Below are 7,002 nucleotides of genomic sequence, written 5' to 3' on the forward strand. Positions count from 1 at the left end.
AAAAACCCACACAGGGATACACCTAGAGTGCCCAGCTTAAGTGAATGGGAATGCTGAGCCATTAGGCCCTACAAGACACCTACGACAAAAGACCACTCTACCAATTCTGGGAGACATAGCAGCTCTACCTAATAAATAGAAACAATCACAGGGAAGCAGCCCAAATGCAGAGACAAATAAACATATCACAAATTAAAGAACAGAAGAAATCTCCAGAAAAAGAACTAAATGAAATGAAAGCAAGCAAACTAATAGATGCAGAGTTCAAAACAATGGTTATAAGGATGCTCAAGGAACTTAATGAAAGCTTCAAGAAACTTAGTGAGATGTCAAGGAAGTTAGTGAGGATTTCATGGAACTTAGTGAAACCATTAAAGACATGAAAAAGGACCAGTTAGAAATGAAGGATACACTAACTGCAATGAAGAATAATTTACAGAGAATAAACAGTAGAGTAGAGGACACTAGAATCAAATCAGTGATTTGGAATATGAGGAAGCAAAACACACCCAATCAGAAGATCAAAAAGAAAAAAAATCCAAAATTATGAAGATAGTTTAAGAAGCCTTTCGGACAACTTCAAATGTACCAACATTTGCATCATGGGAGTGCCAGAAGGAGCAAGAAATTGAAAACCTATTTGAAGAAATAATGACAGAAAACTTCCTCTACCTGGTGATAGAAATCGACATACAAGTCCAGGAAGCACAGAGAGTCCCAAACAAGATGAACCCAAAGAAGTCCACACCAAGACACATCATAACTAAAATGCCAAAGGTTAAAGACTAAGAAAGAATCTTAAAACCAGTTCGTTACCTACAAGGGAATGCCCATACAACTGTCAGCTGATTCCTCTACAGCAACTTTGCAGGCCAGAAGGAAGTGGCAAGAAATATTCAAAGTGATGAAAAGCAAGGACCTACAACCAAGATTACCCAGCAAAGCTATCATTTAGAATTAAAGATCAGATAAAGAGCCTTCCAGAAAAAGCTAAAGGAGTTCATCACCACCAAGCTATTATTATATGAAATGTTGAAGGGTCTTCATTAAGAAGAAGAAGAAGAAAAAGAAAAAATAAGCCCTGTTTAAAAATATAAACAAGGCATGTGCATAAGGCAACCAAGTGATGTGTTTCTCTCACATGGATGTTTCTCTCTTTCTCTGTCTCTTCCCCTCCCTCCACTCTCTAAAAATCAGTGGGATAAAAATACCCTCAGGTGAGGACTAACAAAAAGAAAAAAATATGAACAACAAAAGCATCTATCAACAATTGAATATAAAAGTCAAAATAAAGATACAAGGAATCTAATGCACAAAATAAGCTGATGAATAAAATGGAACTTGAGGCACGGAAACATGGAATAGACTGATGAATCTTAGGGGAAAGGGGAAGGTGGGGCAGGAAGAGATTAACCAAAGAACTTGATACATATATGCATTACTCATAAACACAGACAATAGGGTGGTGAAAGCCTGAGAGGTGGGGTGGGATCCAGATGGATGAGGTTAATACTCTCAACAACAAAAAAGATTTTAAAAATTTCTACTCTAAACCACTTTTTTTCCCCTCAAATTTGAGACAATTGTATTTCTCTTACATAGTAAAATGTTTTATAAATTAATGAGCTATATAAACGTGAACTACTTATAATTAGGCATAGTTCCAATATTATAATGAAGATTTAGAGAGTGCATGCAAGAGTAAGAAGAAAGAAGCAGGATAAAGATGATTAACAAAATCTAGAGATTAGTTACTGAACCTATTACTTTGCCCAACACTAGTACTAATTAATGCTTTGAATTCCATCTCCCTCCTTTCTTTCTTATCTATCTATCTATCTATCTATCATCTATCTATCTATCTGTCTGTCTATGTTTATTTTAATAGAGTTTGTTTTTTTGAGCAGTTTTAGGTTCATGGCAAAATTGAACAGAAAGTACAGAGATTTCCTTTATACCCCCTACTCCCACATGCACAGCTTCCCTTGTTATCAACATCCCCACCAGAGAGATACATTTGTTACAAATGATAACCTACATTGACACATCATGATCACCTAAAGTCCATAGTTTATATTAGGATTGACTCTGGGTTGCTTTGACTTTTTATTAAAATCTGTTGCCTAATTTAATAAAAGAAAAACTTGTTATTGTCTCCAATCCTGGCAAAGCAGAAAAAGACATAAAAAATAAAAATCACCTGCACTATTTATTACTCAGGAAAGGACCACTGAAACATTTTGGTATATAGACTTCCAGGTCCTTCCTTCTGTTAGAGTAGAGAGCTGGACAGACATGAGTCAGATTGATGTCTAAGTTCAAGGGGAAGATGTGGGAGACATGACAAATAAGAGTTAACCAAAAGTTAGCAGACCCGAGTGAAGAAAGGGGAGACTTGAAACCTCCTGCAGGATGTGGTCTAACATAGCTTAACATCCGGGTGGGGCAGCCTTGAAACCTGAGAAGGTATTTTTGCACCACCCAACTCCAGGGAATAAAATTTCAAATGCCAAAACAAGCAGGGCACTTGGTTCACCTTCCACCAGCTAGGCTACTTGCTCACCCAAACTATATCTGAATGTATTTTCTTTTCTTGCAACTAAACTCTTGCATGCTTTGCTGCTACTTAGTACTGTCTCTTGTTTGAATTCATTCCTATAAGCAAGACAAAAACCCAGGAAGCATAGACCATCTCTAACACTTCCTCTTCCATTCTTTTGTAATTGAGTTTTTCACCTATTTATACGAAACATTTTCCTTTTTTTTTTCCTGACAAGAGAATTTTTAATGGCTACATAGCATTTCATTGCATAGTTATAACACTATTTAAGCAAATTCAGTACTGGCTTATGGGTTGTTTCTACATTTTTGGCTATTATAACTATTGCTATGATTTTTAAAAACTGTACATATGCAATTTTTTAAATTCATGCATGCTAGTTTTCATTAAATAAAATCCTAGAAGTAGAATTTTTGGATCAAATGTAATTAAGGTTTTGCTACATATTTAAATTGAACTGATTTATACTCCTGCCAGTCAGCAGTCAATATACTAATAATTTTATAATATTATGCTTCTATAAAAATAAATAGGAGCAGGCTCGTTCTCTCTCTTGAGTGTGCCAGTGCCTCTTCCTACTTCATTCTTTCCTCTCTCTCTCTCTCTCTCTCTCTCTCTCTCTCTCTCTCTTTCTGTGCCAGCACCTTTTACATTTCTTTCCCCCAGGTGTATTTTCTTGGCCTTTCTTTTTCCTAAGCTCCAAGGCCCTTCTTTTGTCTCTGTAACTTGTTTCCTGAGCCCACACAGCCCAGCTGGCTCACTTCTTCCAAAGCTCACTTCTATCTCTGTGACTTTCTAAATAAACTTTTGCTTGTATTTGGGGGAATGGGGGGAAGGAAAGAAAGAAATAGGAGGCAGCAACTACTGGTTTTTAGAGGAGCTAAATGGATATTGATTTCCATTTCCAAGGAATGGATATTCACCAGTGTAAGGGAAAAACTGAATTCATTCATTGTACAATTTGGGCGGAGGCGGGGCGGGCGAGAAGTACTATACTTGATGCTTTAAAAAGTTCTGAATTCAACTATTCCAGTAGGAAGCAAAACTTCAAATTTCATATTTTACTACCAAATCTCATCTGGAGTGATTCAACTCAAATATTTATGAGCAATGAATAATGAATTCAGTGTAATAAATGGTTATTTCTCTTAATGATTGATACTTAAATGAAAAAGGGAATATTCTTGGGATTGAAGTGTAATTGGACCTCATGATTTCAACATGATTTTTTTTTTTTCCTGTGCAACAAATTATAGAAAATCATGGTTTTGAAACAACTTTTCCTCCTTTGGCTTTGAATTAGGAATGGTGTTGGGGAGGCAATCTGAAATAATGGAAAAGTTTTTAGAAAGATTGTCAAAGATGTAAGATTACTCAAGGTGTAGCGACATTCAACACATAGCTACTGAGCACCTACCATGTTCAAGGTCCTGTGCGGGCAAGTGGGTATTGTAAGATGATTAAACTGAGCTTCTGATGCTCACAAGCTAATGAGGAGACAAATCATAATACAAAGCAAGTGACACTGGAGTTCTTCAAAGAAGAATAAATTCTTCTTGGGGAGCAGCTATGAGAGGGACAGGGCTAGTCTAGAAAGACCTCAACTTTCTAAGCAGTGAGGCATTAAAGTATGTACACTTTGCTATGATTATAACATTAAAAAAAAGGAAGAAACAGTGTTCCTAAGAGATTACTTTTTAGATTGGAGAGGAGTCAAGAATACTTATAATCATAAAGCCATAAACCAATGTTATCTTTTCCTTTAATTCTGTAGCAGCTTTAAACTTTAAAAATTTTTTTCAATTACAGTTTATATTCAATATGATTTTGTATTAGTGTCAGGTGTTTAGCATAATGGGAATGTTATCTTTTAAAAATTCAAATGAATAATAACGAAACATTTTGACAATTGGTAATAATTTTTCCTCATAATTCTGAAGGCTTTCTCCCATTGTAGCTCTGGAGAAATTTGATTCTGTTCTGACACTTAGTACATTACATATGACCTGTTCGTTGGTTTTCTCTTTAGAAGCTTTTAGGATGTCTCATTACCTTCTGATCTAAGAGGTTATAAGTAAACTCCCCTTCTGTCCTGTTGCTTGATTCCCAAGCATGGGCATGCACACTTCATTCCATTCCCAATGGTGATAGCTAAGACTTGGATGGAACATTTAACATTTATTACTAGTAAATGATTGGAGATTTCATAATGAACTTTCAACACATCAGGCTAAATCTTTTTTTATTTATCATTCTTAACCCATAGTTAAAATTTACAATTTTTTTTACCACAATGCCACTTTCCTGACAACTCAAATCAATATGATTTTATTGATTTCAGAGAGGAAGGGAGAGAAAGAGAGAGATAGAAACATCAATGATTAGAGAGAACCATTGGTTGGCTGCCTCCTGCACGCCTCACACTGGGGATCCAGCGGCAACCTGGGCAGATGCCCTGACCAGGAATCAAACTGTCACCTCTTGGTTCATAGGTCGATGCTCAACCACTGAGCCAGGCTGGCCAGGCCTGACAACTTATTTTTTAGTATAATTTTTTTCCACTCGAAAGCATACTTAAATAAATATTCTATAAGTGGCAATATTTTGACATGATGGTTTTAGAAAAAGACGCACTCACCAATTCACTTGAATTCTCTTTTAGTAAAAATATCATGTAGAACAAATCTGAATTGTGTGCTATGTTTGACATTTGTATTATGTGTGTTTTCATGTGCTTTAAGAGAGAGGGATACCTCTGTCTGTTTTTAAGTACTTTTCTGTTTAGCTTTCATTTAGTGATAAAGGTGTGTGAGTGTGTAACTTTTTTGAAAGAGGATATTGAGTACAAAATAATATGAGCATACACAATCTATGAAACAAACATTTCTCTAAGTGAGAGTATTAAGGAAAGACAAAATTCAGATACACAATACTGCCCAGCATCCAGACAACTGTTTTAGAATTACAAAGAGCACTTTAGCTTGAGGACCTCAACTCCATTCCAAAAAGCTCTTTACTCTGCATTTGCATGACCTTCAATATATTTTTCACTGTGTAGTTTTCTAATTTTAAAGCAAAATTGCATTAGATTTCCTGGAACACAGGGATGACTGGCCTCAGTATAAATTAATCTTTCCTAGGAGGCTGATGATTGCTTATATAATTTAAGTGACCAAAATATATAAAATAAATACTTCTTCTGGCATCCAGTCATTTTTTTAACAGTCTTTGATTTTTGTCAAATTTTTATTTATTGATTGTAGAGAGAGAGGCAGGGAGAGAGTGAGAAAAACATCAATTTTGGTTCCACTAATTTATGCATTCATTGGTTGATTTTTTTTAAAAAAAATATATTTTATTGATTTTTTACAGAGAGGAAGGGAGAGAGATAGAGAGTCAGAAACATCAATGAGAGAGAAACATCGACCAGCTGCCTCCTGCACATCCCCCACTGGGGATATGCCTGCAACCAAGGTACATGCCCTTGACCTGAATCGAACCCGGGACCTTTCAGTCCGCAGGCCGACACTCTATCCACTGAGCCAAACCGGTTACAGCTCATTGGTTGATTTTTATGTGCTCTAAGTATCGAACTCACAACCTTGGTGTATCAGGACAATCCAACTGAGCTACCCAGCCAGGGCTAGAGGTCTTTTGTGTTTTAACACTTACCATGCCATGAATTCTAGGGAATTGGTTCCAGCAGCTCAGCCTCCTTTCCATTGGTTCTCACAAAGTGTGTTTCTCTGAGTGGAGGAGGCAGATGCTTCAGTTGAACCCAGGCAATTTCTCTTTGGTTTCCTTCTTTTAGTGATCATTTTCCTTCACACGTTTCAGGAAGCTATCTGGGCTCTTAGAGTGCTTAATATGCTCAGTCTGTACATTAATTCTCTTGGGAAGAAGCTGACCTGTAACTTGTTTGTTTACAACAATGCCCACCCCATGCTGGGTGACATTGTAGACTCTTCCAGTTTTGCCTTGGTAACATTGTAGGGCATTCCTTTTTGAGCAGCGCCCATTTCCTTGATATCTACAATATCACCTTTCTTGTAGATTCCTTTCTTGTAGATTCGCAAATATGTGGCCAAAGAAACAACTCCATGTTTTCGAAAAGGCCTAAAGAGCATATAGCGGGTACCTCTCCTCTTTCCCTTTGTGTTAGTCATTTTGATGAATTACTGGAAGATAGTGGTTCCAGCTAAAAAGTGGAGCCCTGTCTTAATATAGCTCACCCTCTTTCTCACCAAAATCAACTTTTTCTCTCCCCTTCATGTCATCCCAAGGCTCTGGGCTGTATTCTTGGCACCAGATGACAAAGAGCAGTGAACACAAACACTGTCCCTGGTAAACCCACACTTCACTGGGGAAAGAAATACAATTATTATACAATTAACTATGATTAAAATAAGACTGAGAAAAATAGAGGTATAAACAAAAAATAG

At 36.6% G+C, this 7,002-nt stretch overlaps 1 pseudogene; it reads right to left on the reverse strand.

The window, feature by feature from the left end:
- Positions 1-6,245: 6,245 nt before the first annotated feature.
- LOC111823524 lies at positions 6,246-6,726 on the reverse strand (annotated as a pseudogene).
- Between the last annotated feature and the right edge of the window lie 276 nt (positions 6,727-7,002).

Source organism: Myotis lucifugus, unplaced genomic scaffold (assembly GCF_000147115.1).
Source record: "Myotis lucifugus unplaced genomic scaffold, Myoluc2.0 scaffold_532, whole genome shotgun sequence".
NCBI lineage: Eukaryota > Metazoa > Chordata > Mammalia > Chiroptera > Vespertilionidae > Myotis > Myotis lucifugus.